The sequence below is a fragment of the Lutra lutra genome, chromosome 6 (assembly GCF_902655055.1).
Source record: "Lutra lutra chromosome 6, mLutLut1.2, whole genome shotgun sequence".
In the NCBI taxonomy this organism is placed as follows: domain Eukaryota; kingdom Metazoa; phylum Chordata; class Mammalia; order Carnivora; family Mustelidae; genus Lutra; species Lutra lutra.
In genome coordinates this window covers 98,296,095-98,310,359 of record NC_062283.1, presented here as the reverse complement: position 1 = coordinate 98,310,359, position 14,265 = coordinate 98,296,095, and the positions used below count along the sequence as shown (strand labels likewise).

Sequence of the window (14,265 nt, the reverse complement as noted above, 5' to 3'; positions counted from 1 at the left end):
TGTCCTTCCCTTTCTCCCTCTCCTCCTTCCTTGGGAGCTGACTCTCCAGAGCCTCCGTTCTTGTCCCTCTGCCTTTTCCTCCCATATTTTCTACCACTACCACGACCTGGATGCTGCCTCTCCTGTTCCTCTGTCTCCACTGCTCACTAATCACCTGCAGCCCAGGGGCATCACAGTGCCAACTCTAGGTTCTGCCTTTGTGGTATTCTCCTAATTGGAGAGGTGCGGGGTGATCCACTGGGGTCCTTCTATTGATAACCTTTTAACTAGAATAGAAAAGAACTTAAAACTTACATTTAATGTACAATTTGAGAATACTCAATGTCCAAAATGATTTATAAGTATATATAACTCAGTTATTGAATGAGGTGGACTCGATGTAGACGAAATTAAGCGAGAACTGGACATTTGTTCACACCACTGTCTTCCAGTAAGCTCTTTGAATGATTCTTTGCATGCAGGTGAAATCTTAGCCAGGTGTGCTGGTTAACTTGAAGTGCCAGTGTGACTGGGCTAAGGCATGCCCAGAGAGCTGGTAAAACATTATTTCTGGGTGTCTCTGCAAGGGTGTTTCTGAAAGAGACTAACATTTGATTCAGTAGATTGAGGAAAAAAGATGTGCCCTCATCAATGTGGGGGGGGATTATCTAATCCACTGGAGGCCTGAATGGAATAAAAGTGTGGAAGAAAGGGCAAATCTCTTTATCTTCTTGAGCTGGGATGTCCATCTTTTCCTGTCCTTGGACATGAGAGCTCCTGGTTGTCAGGCCTTTGGACTCTGTGACTCATACCAGCATCCCCTTGGATTTGCAGGCCTTTCGACTTGGACTTAGTGACACCACTGGCTTTCCTGGTTCTCCAGTTGCAGATAGCAGGTCGTGGGACTTCTTGGTCTCCATTAGCACATAAGCGAATTCTTTTTTATTTTATTTTATTTTATTTTAATTTAATTTTATTTGACAGATAGAGATCACAAGTAGGCAGAGAGGCAGGCAGAGAGAGAGAGAGAGAGGAGGAAGCAGGCTCCTGCCGAGCAGAGAGCCCTATGCAGGGCTCGATCCCAGGACTCTGGGATCATGACCTGAGCCAAAGGCAGAGGCTTTAATCCACTGAGCCACCCAGGTGCCCCGCATAAGCGAATTCTTACGGTGAATCTTTTCTTTATCTCTCTGTGTGTATGTGTGTGTATGTGCATATCATATGTATGTCATCATCTATCTTTGTCCTACTAGCTCTGTCCCTCTGGAGAACCCTAACTAAATACATCACCTCCCATACCTTCTTAGGGCACCTTTCTGGTATCAGTCAGAGGTCTCTAGTCAGAGGTCATCTTGCCATCTAGTACTTTCCCTCCCACCTCAGTCTGACTGCAGCTTAACAAAATGAAATAGGGAGGAGGTACAGTGAAGGTGTTCAGTTTCCCCTCTGCACTTCAATTCCTTTTTTCCTTTTTTTTTTTAAAGATTTTATTTATTTATTTGACAGAGAGATCACAAGCAGGCAGAGAGGCAGGCAGAGAGAGAGGAGGAAGCATGCTCCCTGCTGAGCAGAGAGCCCGATGTGGGGCTCGATCCCAGGACTCTGAGATCATGACCTGAGCAGAAGGCAGAGGCTTAACCCACTGAGCCACCCAGGCGCCCCTCAATTCCTTTTTTCAAGTTCCCTCTACTTCTTCCAGCTTGGATGTGGGAGAGAGGAACAAAGGGACCCAAGAGTTGCCTTCCTCATGCAGCACCAGAGTGACCCTAATGAAAGTTAAGTTCTATCACATCTACCTCTCTGCTCTTCAAGATCCTCAGGGGCTTTCCATCGTGTTTAACATGAACTTCACCATCCTTGCTGTGGCCCACCAAGCCACGATGATCTGGCCCCAGTCACCTATGACCTCCTCTTCCAGTGGGCTCCCTCCTCTCTAGCTCACTCTGCTCCAGTCCTATTGGCCTCCCAGCTCTTCCTTGAACATGCCAGGGACCTTCCTTCTTCCATGACTTTGCAATGGCTAATCCTTTTGCCTAGAATACTCTTCCCACAGACATCAACACAATTAACTCCTTTATCAATGGAAATCTTTGTCTGATGTCACCTCCTCAGAGGTGCTTTTCAGGACCCTCTTTCTCCAGAGCCCTTTTTATTTTCTGAATACCATATTGCATACTTACTAATTGTGCTTCTTATCTTTCAGTCCTATGTGTTGGAGAGGATGATGTACTCTAAAGCATAAATTCACAACACCTCATTGATGGGAAATGAAGTAAGATATTATAGTTGAACCAGATTTTCAATGAGATAAGCAAAATTAGGCCATTTATAAACATAGTGTAAGCAAGCTGACCCATTTACCTTTGACAACAAATAATTTTATGGCCACAATCTACCTGTTCAAATGTCTTTTTCCTCTACTTACCATACACATATTCCTCTCCAGGGTGTCACACACTGAACACATTAGAAGTAATCCTCTATCCTAGCTCTTTTCTTAAACCTGTCTTCTCCTCTAAAATGTCTTTCCTCTTTTTCTCTGCCTATCCAAATACTACTTCATTGTTTTGTAGGCCTTTTCAAGGTTCTGCTTCTCTATGAATCAAAAAAAATGAACAAGTGTTCATGAAGCAAACACATACTATGTACCAACAAAAATAACAACAAATGGGGGCGCCTGGGTGGCTCAGTGGGTGAAGCCGCTGCCTTCAGCTCGGGTCATGATCTCAGAGTCCTGGGATCGAGCCCCGCATCGGGCTCTCTGCTCAGCAGGGAGCCTGCTTCCTCCTCTCTCTCTGCCTGCCTCTCTGCCTGCTTGTGATCTCTCTGTCAAGTAAATAAATAAAATCTTTAAAAAAAAAAAAAAGACTGCTTTAAAAAAAAAATAACAACAAATGGTTTTAATTCTCCTTATAATTCTATAAGGTAAGTATTACTACCCCAGTAAGTGCTCATTGTGCTCAAGTAACTTGCCTAAGATCCTATGACTATCAGTATTGGGATCCAAATGCAATCAGAAAACCCCAGATACCACACATACTCCATGTGGCCAAAATGCTTCCAGAACTACTCCAACCCATCCTCTTCATTTCTTCTTTCTCGGAACCATATTCATATCAGATCCTCTTGAACTTGTCCCTTTCACTGTTGTTTAATTTTGTACATGTGCATGTCTTGTAGAGCACACAATTGAACTCCTTTGTGTTACCATGGAAGCTCCTCTTTAACACTGACGGGATGGGTAGAGCCCATGCAGGAAGCAGGGAAGGAGCAGTTGGTGAGCTGGAGGAGAGCTTGAAGTATTGAACTTTGACAAAATAGGGAGGTTTACGATGGAGAAAGTAATCCATAAATCCAGACAATGCAGAGAAGAAGAATTCAAAAAGAAATCAGAACTATCCACTGGATTTCTTAATTGGGAGCAATTATCATTTGTGATTTTTGTAAAAGAAAGTTCAGCAGGCTGTTGGAGATAGAAACCAGAGTGAGGAAATGGAAGTAGTGAGCATAGAAGAATTCGTCTTTCCAGAAATCTATCTTTGAAAAGTGAAAAGAAATTGCATAGCAATTTTAAGGAGAAAATTTTAAGGATAGGACCCTATGAAGAAAGAAGGAAGGGAGGGAAAGAAGAAAAGATGCAGAGAACGAAGGATAAAAGGGAGAGGATCAGCATGTGGTGATATTTACGATAATAGGGTTTTTGCTTATGTCTCTAAAATTCCATGAGATGTCAGCCCTGAGGGTATTATGATTTAGAACGATATTGAACATGCGACCTTTCAGTAGTTTATGTGCTCCCGAATCCCTCTGCCCTAACCTCTCCAATTAAAAAGGCTTGAATTATTTAAATTTTCCTAAAAACACTATATGCAATAGGATTTTCTTTTGTATGTTTAGTTTTTTTTTTTTCTTTTGCTCTTCATAAACCTTGAAAAAGGGAAAGTCGACATGGTGAAGCGGCTGACTTTGGTACCCAGTGCCTCGTGACAATTCAGGAACAAGGTCCCCAAATCTCAGGCCATCATGGCAAGCAAGCCTTCTGAGTAGTGCCAAAGACTGTGTGGACCGTCATCTTTCCTAAGAATACCAAATACCGTCAGATGAGCATGAAGAACTGAGGTGTAGAAGCAGACAATCCGCGACATTGTATAATTTACCAGTTGCCTTATTTGTAAAGTAATAGAGCTAAGAAACCAGGAGTACATACTGCGAGTACGCAATCTATCACTTGGTATACACACCGTGTGTTTATGGGCCCTTAAGGGATAGAAGCCAAGTTCTGTTATCATTACCTCTTCAACATGGCAAAGGTTAAAGCCCTACACCTAATGTAACTTCAGAGTTTTATATTGCAAAGATGTTGGGGGTATGTTACTTAACGATCACTCTTTGATTTAAAGATACAAGCAGTTTGCTTAGGGCCCTGCCTTGGTTTCCAGCAGTCAGAGCTGCAGCAGTAAAACACAGGCAGTGACAGATGGTTATTAGCACAAGGAAACCTCCTCAAGGGCTCTGGCAAGCTCACAAGGTCCACACTTTGAACCCAAATCGGTGCATTCCCAAAGTTTAGAGGTTTCCAACACCAGAGGGCAAGGGGATTAATGGGAGACAATCAGGGAACAAAGGTCACAAAGCTGCAGGCAGCACAGTCCCAATTTATTAAACAGCCTCTAATTAGGATTGGTCTGGTGCAAATGTACAGGCAGAGCTCAATCAATAGTTCAAGCTGGAATTCTGTAACAAAGTGGGGGGACGTGGGGGAGGCTCTGTTCCAGAAACCTTAGAAACCTTCAAACTCCTGGAAAAATAAAATGTGGGAGAGGGCATCTTTTTTGCCCAGTTTAATATATGAAATCCCATTTTTTTGCTTCAGTCTTCCAGCTTCTTGGACATTTTCTATGTAAAGATATTGACAGTTTTTAATTTTTAAAAATTAACTCTAATTAAAACTTCTAAAAACGGACCATGATAGGGACCTGAGAGTTGTCCTACTGGTTGTTATGCTAAAGCAAAGGAGAACAGTGTGGCAAAGAACGTATTGTATTCTTATTCCAAAGTGCTCCTAAATACAGTCTCTTTAATATATATGTGTTCATAGTATTTACACACACACACACAATTTCCTCTCTAATGATAAGTTAAGAAGAGTAAGTCCCAAGTAGAAGACTATAGGAGAAATTAGAAATAGATATAAATCATTCTTGAAATAAAATACTAACACAGGAATCAAATGAGTAACCAGAAAGCCAGCCTTTAGTCATTAATCTACTGTCTCACCACAGGAAGGCAGGTAACATCTTTTAAATTCAGGGCAGGTGCCAGGTGATTAATTAGGAAAGGTCTCCAAGAAATCTACAGAATAATGTCTCATGGAAATACTTTATATCTGCAAAGAAATAAAGGTGAATATGTCTCATGCATTGAATAACACAGCTGGGCAGCTGGTGGAGAGGGTGGTGAGAAGTCAATGATGTGACTCAGTCAGGCATCCCCAGAAATGGTTGGGAAGCTTGTTGTCATTTCCTTTCTATTGAAGGGGATGGAAAGGAGGCTGTGGTTGAATCACACGCACACAAATCATTGTAGCACAAAGTTGTATCTTCAAACTTTAAACAGGTATATGATATATACCAACAGAACAGGAAACAAAGGTAAGAAAAACACATAAAATAGCTATTGAATATTTAAGGCCCAATGGCAAAAAAATAAACAAATACAATGTCAGTTCCTTTCAATAAAAATATCATATATAAGGGCTAATCCACATGAGCTTAATACTGTAAGAGGGAAGGTGGCTTTCTTTTAAATATAATTTTTACGAGGCAAAGTTTTAAGAGGAAATCCCACTGTTTGAAATGCTTTCTTAATGGCCTGAATTACACTTAACAAAGTTTGTCACTAACCCAGTCATCAACCAGATGGCCTGGCAATAAATGTATCTACTCAAGGGTCTTGAATGATCTGAGGATTCAGAGACTTGGAGCTTTTCAGTCCTGTGTCCCAGGCATGATGGTGGCAATAGATGGACAGACTGCTCTGACTTCTGTGATTTGGAAGCTGCACCTGCTCCAGCCTCACTGCTGTGTATCCTCTGGAGCCCCCAGAAGAAAGATCCAGAGAGGTTCAGAGCCCAGTGATAGTTAGCGGTGCAACACAACTTCCGATAGATTGAATGAATCTCCTTACTGGAGGCAGTGACCGGGGTATTTTGGAGCATGTTAAAGAAATCTGGCTGGTCATTATTAAGAAGGAATCATCTGGAGAACTGTATAAAGGTTTAAAAATATCATGGCACTTCTGTTCTTTGCAATATTTTTCTTAAAATAAGTCCAGAAGAACAATGAGTAGACTGAGGTCAAGTAGACTGAGGTCAGACGTGGTGCACTCTGTCTACAAGCCTTCAAACGAAGGCTTTTGTGAACTAAAAAATGAATCTCTTCTCTGAAAAAACAAAGTTGAGTTCACTGAAGACTATGGGAAACTCATTTTCACACAAACAGATACATAGAATGAAGTGGAGCTGTATTGAATTCCTGCTATACAACTAAACTACTAAAATATCAGATGGGCAGACAGTTAAAAAAAAATTCCATATAAGGGATTTGAAGAATTGGTGACAAGCATAATTTTAATTTTCCCTGACTTCAGGAGCTTTCTTAAAAATGGTCTCTCTTTTGGGTCTCAGGTTTAAACAAGGGCCATTGCAGAATCTCTTAGGGTAAGGAGGTAACCTGGGGACAGTAGTGACCGGCCTTTCGGCTAAGAAAGATTTGCCGTAGGATTTGTCCATGATGGTGGTTTAGCTCACACCGCACACAGGCTAATCCTTAATGGCAATGAAATAGGATGGCTCCAAGGCTAAGAAGGACCATAGGGGAAACAACTGGTATTGGAAAACTGGTAAGTGGGGGCATATTCATTCTCTTATTTTACTCACCTTTTTGGGGTCGGTCAAGAAATACAATCTAAAAATCACTTTTTCTCTTCAGCTTAACTGAACTGTGTATCTTACTGCCCAGTGGCTTATGCAATAAATGTTACTAAAAGGACTAATTTAAGATCTGAATTTATTTTAATTAGTTTTTGAAATACTGCAGCAGATGTGAGTCTGCTTTTATGCAACCTGTACTGGCTGAGAATCTCAATTAAGTCTCAAACATTTTATACTGATGGAGAAGACAGTTTTAAGTAATATGAACAGGAAGAAGTTAAAGGAAGGGGGAAAGAAGGAAGGAGGCTTGTGTGGTTTTGGACATGTTCCCTGCGCACACGCAGCCAGTTATGGTGGGGTCGCGGCGTGGTATTAATAACTGACAGCTGTTGTTAACTCCTACGGAAGAGTAGATAACCTTACGTGGAATCCATACCCAGATCCTGGGCTGCAGAGTAATGAGTCCCCCTGGAATGAAAGCTTCGGCCCTCTTTGTTGTAACTATTGATCTACTGTAGAGGCCTGATGTGATTTAGATGAGGGAGGAAGAGATAATGGCATTGATTATTCTATTTGGGAAGCAGACTAAGACAGAACTAAGGTACAATACATGAACAGAAAAAAAACCCACTCAATCATTCCTCGTCTTTTCTTTGCAGTCCAAGGCAACACAAGTTGTCATAGTGACAGGGGAATACATCTTGATAAACAAGTAGCTTTGAATTTCAGGGACACTTTGGTGTGACAAAACCCCAACATTGCTTTTGCTGTCCTAGCTTTTTGGGGACCATGGATGACAGTCCTGTCAAAGCCCTGGATAGTGGCTTACCAGTGAGGGGTGAGCTTGAGGGACTGAGGGCTCACTCAGGGAGAAGAAGAGTCTTCCCCAGTGGAGATTATAATTTTTTGCTTCATTAGGTAAAAATGTCTTTGATTCAAAACTGGACTGTGTCATGTAATGAATGCAGTGGGGCCAACTTAGACCATTCATCATAGGTCAGTTTCTCAGCTGGAGATGGAAGGGCTGAGGGGTGGTAGATTTTATCCCCAGGGGATATTTGGTCATGTCTGGAGACAGTCTGGATTGTCTGGATTGGGAGTGGAGGTACTACTTTAATCTGGTGGGTAGGTCCCAGGGATGGTGTCAAACATCATACAATGCACAACAGCCTGATACAACAAAGGATTATCCAGCCCAAATTGTCAGTAGTGCCAACATTAAGAAACCTTGGTCTAGTCTATTTTGTAACAGGGTTACCTAGAATTTGTTTAGAATTGTTCACCAAAAAGCAGCTCAAATGCCTAATAGATTGTCTTGGAACAAGAATCCAAGAGAAAAACACAAATGAAAATAAAAAGCACAAACAAAATGAAAAGCATGGTTGCTGTGTTTTTTGCCTGGGTCTTATCCCTGTCATTTGCTTAAAAGCTATTTCAACTACAGCATATCACTGTTAAGCATCCCCGCTTCCCCCCACCCCTGTTTAACCCCAGCAACTGCATTCTGGGGAGAAAATGAAGAGGTAGAATAATGGCCCTGACTTCCAATGGGTTAATATTCTAGGCCTGTAAATAATAGAATGGGGTAGATTTAGAATGTCTTTCCTGTGACAAAGAACAGGAGGGACAGGAGAGGAATTATGTCATGATGTTCTGGAATTCAGAGTCAGAAAGAATGAAGATCTTCTCTGTTGTAAGCAGCCAGTGTGGAGTCTAGCAGTTATGAGCTCAACTTGTCAGGTGGACAGAGCTGGCTGTATTGCATAAAGCTGTAGGATTCTGAAGCAAGTTAAATCTATTGAATGCTCATTTCTCACCTGTGAAGTGGGCTTACTTGTATCTTCCTCACACATGTATGAAGACTGTGGTATACTGCAGTCATTTTTAGCTTTCATGACCTTTATTGCAGAAGAGAAGACCACAGGTCAGCGGCATGGATTAGAGGTAAACAACAAGTCCAGGGGTGTCTGGGTGGCTCTGTTGGTGAAGAGTCTGACTCTTGATTTCAGCTCAGGTCATGACCTTAGGGTTGTGGGATCAAACCTTTTGTCAGGCTCTTCATTCAGTGGGGAGTCATCACTCAATGGAGATTGTCTTTCTCCTTCTACCTCTGCCCCTCCTTTCTCTCCAGTCACACGAGCACACTCTTTCAAATAAATACGTTTTTTTAAAGGTAAACAATACCAAAGGACTAACAGACACATGAAAAAGTGCTCAACATCCCTTGGCATCAGAGAAATAAAAATCAAAATCACATGAGATCCTGCTTCGCACCAGTCAGAAAGGCTAAAATTAACAAGTCAGGAAATGACAGATGTTGGCAAGGATGTGGAAAAAGGGGAGCCCTCCTACATTGTTGGTAGGAATGCAAGCTGGTGCAGCCACTCTGAAAAACAGTATGGAGGTTCCTCAAAAAGTTGAAAATAGAGCTACGTTATGACCCAGCAATCACACGATGGAAGAGCCCAGACGTCCATTGACAGATAAATGAATAAAGAAGATGTGAGATACACACACGCACAAATATTATGCAGCCATCAAAAAAGTTGAAATCTTGCTATTCTCAACAACATGGTTGAGACCAGAGGGTATTATACTAGGTGAAATAAGTCAGAAAAGACAAATATCATATGATCTCACTGATATGTGGAATTTAAGAAATAAGGCAGAGGATCATAGGGAAGAGAGGAAAAAATTAAACAAGGCAAAACCAGAGGGAGACAAACCATAAGTGACTCATAATCTTAGGAAACAAACTGAGGGTTGCTGGAGGGAAGGTGGGGGTGGGGAGTCTAGGTGCTGAACCCTGGGGAGGTTATGTGTTGTGGTGAGCACTGTGTGTTTTGTAAGACTGGTGAATCACAGACCTGTATCCATGAAACAAATAACACATTACATGTTAATAATAAAAATAAAATAAAATCCTTTGGTAGCTTCACAGTTAAATAAATAAATAAATAAATAAATAAATAAATAAATAAATAAATAAATGGTAAACAAGTTTGAAAAAGCCAGAGGTATACCTGAAATCTGGCCTAAGGTCAGAGTTCTGCCCATAACATGGGCCATACAATTCTTTCCTTTGATTCCCATGAGCACTCCTATTGCATTAACACTGGATGCATATCAGCCTCCATCACACACCAGGTACTATTCTTGGTACTAGAGACACAAACACAAGTAAGACAAAAGCACTAGACTCATGGTATGGGTGAGGTTGAAAGGAAATGGGCTGGGGTTACATATTTAGCCTCATAGGGTTGGGCAGATTTAAAGCTGAGATGGTCTTTGAACTGGCACTGAATAGTGAAGAAAGTTGGGATGGGGTGGAGCAGGGAGGCCCCAGAGACTCTAGAAGCAGTAAAGGATAGTATTTGTGATCTGCTGGTAGTTGAGCAAAGAATTGCAGGATTCAATAGGATGTTACATAGTCTGTCTTTTATGAATGGGAATACTTTATGTTGATCTAAAACCCAGTTTACAAAGCATTCCCAGGGGCGCCTGGGTGGCTCAGTGGGTTAAAGCCTCTGCCTTCGGCTCAGGTCATGATCTCAGGGTCCTGGGATCGAGCCCCGCATCAGGCTCTCTGCTCAGCAGGGAGCCTGCTTCCTCCTCTCTCTCTGCCTGCCTCTCTGCCTACTTGTGATCTCTGTCTGTCAAATAAATAAATAAAATCTTAAAAAAAAAAAGCATTCTCAGATGCTCTGCCACCACTGCTACTACATCATGATGAAACGAACCTTTATTGAGGACTTACTATGTACCAGGAGCTATGGTGAGCATTTTACAAGAACCAGCTTGTATATTTTAAACAAGCAAATGCAATCTATCAGGAAGATGCTACTATCAATGTGAGGAAGGAAATTATTAATTTATTTGTTAATTATGAAGAAACTTAAAGGGGATTTAGTGACAAAAATTTTTATGCCAAAATTTACATACTAGTTAATAGCATGCTTTGAATAAAACAGGCATCTTTTGACTCCATGTCCAATGCTGTCTTAATTAACAGTTACATATATGTCTCACATTTCCCTTTCTTCCTTATATGCTCATCCCTTTCTAGATTCTAAATTCTCTAAGGGTGAGGACTATCTGTCATTGTGTGTCCTTGCAGTTTGGGTAGGGGTCAGAGATAGGGATCAAGAATTAGGTGTCTAGAGCAGAATCAAGATTTAGGAAATGTTGGTGGAATTTAATAAAGATTTAGTCCTGGAAATTATATCAAGGGAGTACTCTCCTTTAAAATGTATTGGTAAAAATGGAATGATCCTGGGTATGAAAGCAGCAGCTCAATTTGAAAAAGAGCAATGATTGTAGTGTTTATCAGTGGGAGAATTAATAGAGAGAACTCTGAATATTACCTTGTCTGGCCAACCTAGGCTATTTGCTCAGGTTCAGGCCATATGTATAAGATTCCAATGAGTTTTCATCAGTACATGTGTCCCCAGTGACCTTTGAATGAATGAAAACTTTTCTAAGTACTGAGCTTTGCTTGCTGGGAAGTAAGAGAAGTTACTTCAATAATGCTGCCAGTAGTTCAGTAAGGATTGAAGTAAAGAGTTCAAGCCTCCCCCATCCTGGTGCCCATTAGGCTAGTGAGCCTCTAGGTATGTGCAAGTGTCTGAAAACTCACAGAGCAGGTGGCAACAACAGGGATTTTTTTTTTCTTAGAATTTTTTTTAGACGAGGGTTCAAATAAATTTTAATACTTGAAAATTATAAACACTTAAACATCACACACTGATTATGATATTATGATCTAACATTTTGATTTCAGGAACTTGCATCAGGATCTTGGGTTCTTGATGGGAGGGGTTGAAGATGTGTACATGTAGGAGGGTTGTGAATGACTGGCTAGAGACAGGATGTAGTAGATCACATTTTCCAAGATGGCCACATCAAGGTATTTCATCCTACATACTCTTCTTATAATTTGGTATCTACATGCTTCCTATCAAGAAGTGGAGTTAATGTTCCCTTGGAGTTTGAGCAGCCCTAGGAGTAGAGAGGAAGTGATGTAATTCCTGAGGCAAGGTCGTAAAAGAAGATAGAGCTTTAACATGGTTTCTCTTGGGATACTTTTTCTGGGAACCCAGCTGCTATGCTGTGAGGAAGCAGAGGCCACCTGCAGATGTTCTGGCTGAAAGCCCCAATTAAGAGCTCAACAGACAGTCACCATGAATTGCCAGGCACATAGTCCTTTGAGGTGACTTCAGTTCTAGCCACTGACTGCAATTGCATGAGAGACCCCATGTGAGACCCTTAGCTGAACCCAATCAACCCCAGGACCATAAGAGATAATACTGTTTTAGCCACTTAGTTTGGGGATGATGTGTTACACAGCAATAAGTAATTGGAACAACTAGTTCACTCACTTCCTGTACTGTGTTCACTTTTATAGATTAAACATTTTTTATGCTTTTGTTATATATAGTATACATATATTACACATGAGAAAAAGCCAGTGATATGATATATAAAACCTTTAAAAAGGTTTGCTAAACTCTTTAGGCTTTATATATATGTGTGTGTATATATATACATACATATGTATATGTGTGCATGTTATATAAATATAATCATATATAAAATCATATATATGTGTATTGCATATATATGTGTATTGCATATATATATATATATATAGAGAGAGAGAGAGAGAGAGAGAGAGCACGAATGGATCTGAAAGCACAATTCAGACAGTTCCAAATCCTACATCATAATTTCTCAAATTTAATTTAGAACTTTGCATTTCTGCTGACATTCTTGTTTCTTGTTTTTTGCTGAAATTGGTTTTTAATGATAATCTTACTGCTTGTGGGCATTTAAACTATGAATTCTGAGATTAGCAGTAGAAGTTGAGTTAGAGAGATCTCATCATATTCAGATAGCTGAATAGCCAAGCAAATCACACCATGAACTGTCACCCTTACGGCTGATAAATATCTTTAATCCTATTCAAATATATTCTACTTCCAAGGCTATTCATAATATGGTTCCCTCCCCACCATCAATTCTATTCATTCAGGTTGCCAAAAACCCCCAAATTATTCTCCCTTCTTTAGACAAATTATCAGAATATATCAGTAATATATCAAAGGTGTACTCGACCCAGGTTCCTACCTCCTCTCAATGGAGCAGGTTAAAAAAAATACCTTTACTTATATGGTATAAAGACACAGGCAAAGTCATATATAGGGTCAATACAAGTCCTGTGAATTGGATTCAGAGGAAAGACTTCTCTCTCTCTAAATTGAGTTCAATCACCTAAATAGTAGGGCAAGTGAAAGAGAAATAACAAAGAGAATGGTCTGATGTTGGCATAAAGCTGAGGCCAGTTAATTGAGTATTAGTTGATGGTACTGGGTCCAGATTGTTGATGGCATACAGTATACCCATATCCTGACTCCTGGAAAGAATTTTCAAGATTCCAATGATAATTTAACCCTGTCAGACTAAGTCCTCGGACATTTCCATTGGCTTCCTGTCTAATTGCTCTACAGTTAAAAAATAACACTCAAATAAAAAGAAAATACACCCACATAAGATCTCAACAGCAGTTAAATCTGAGTAAGGCGTATGCTGAGCTCCTAGCCCTTGGAGTTACAGATGAAATTCAGTTTCTGATCTGAAGCTCAACATATAGATGTATTATATTAATTAACAAAGTACCACAGACTTGGCTTAAACATCAGAAATATATTGTCTCATAGTTCTGGAAGCCAGAAGTCCAAGATCAAAGTGCAACAAAGAATCTTTGGTTGACCAAACTTTAGCCAACATGTGGGATGTTGGCTAAATATCTCAAATATCTCCTAGCCCATCTGTGCACTTCCTTGTAAAATGTAGTTTTAGCAAGAATCCTGCTAGGCCCTTCATCTTCAGCCTTGATATCTGATCAGGTTCCTCACATTCCATCATCCCCTGGTTGATAGATATCTAACTCTGGCCTATCTTCAGCAAAAACACAAACACAAACACAAATAAGAACAAAAACTGCCCCCCCCAAAACCCAAATCCATTAAGTTTATTTAGCCAGAACCTCATCCTTACCCTTAATGTTCCCTCTTGGTAATTTTCCATCCACCGATCACCATCCTGCATCTTGGCTGTAAATTCCCACTTGCTCATGCTGTGTTTGGAGTTGAGCCCAAACTTCTCCACTGTAAAAATCCCACCACACTAGTCTGCATGCTTACTGTGATGGTCCTGAATCCTTACCATCTTCACTAATTGTCCCTGAATACATTATTGTCTTTAATGGGTGCTGGTAGAGATGTTTCCTTCTGAGGGCTATAAGGGAATGGTCTATTCCAAGTCTTTCTTCTTCATTTGTAGATGGCCATCTTCCT

General features: G+C 40.6%; 1 long non-coding RNA gene across 1 annotated transcript in view; it reads left to right on the top strand.

The window, feature by feature from the left end:
• The first annotated feature begins 8,619 nt into the window (after positions 1-8,619).
• The window catches only part of LOC125101765 (uncharacterized), a 34,464-nt gene continuing 28,818 nt past the window's right edge, over positions 8,620-14,265 (top strand). The window contains exon 1 of the long non-coding RNA XR_007127916.1: positions 8,620-8,854. This is a non-coding gene — a long non-coding RNA (uncharacterized LOC125101765). The remainder of the gene's footprint in view (positions 8,855-14,265) is intronic.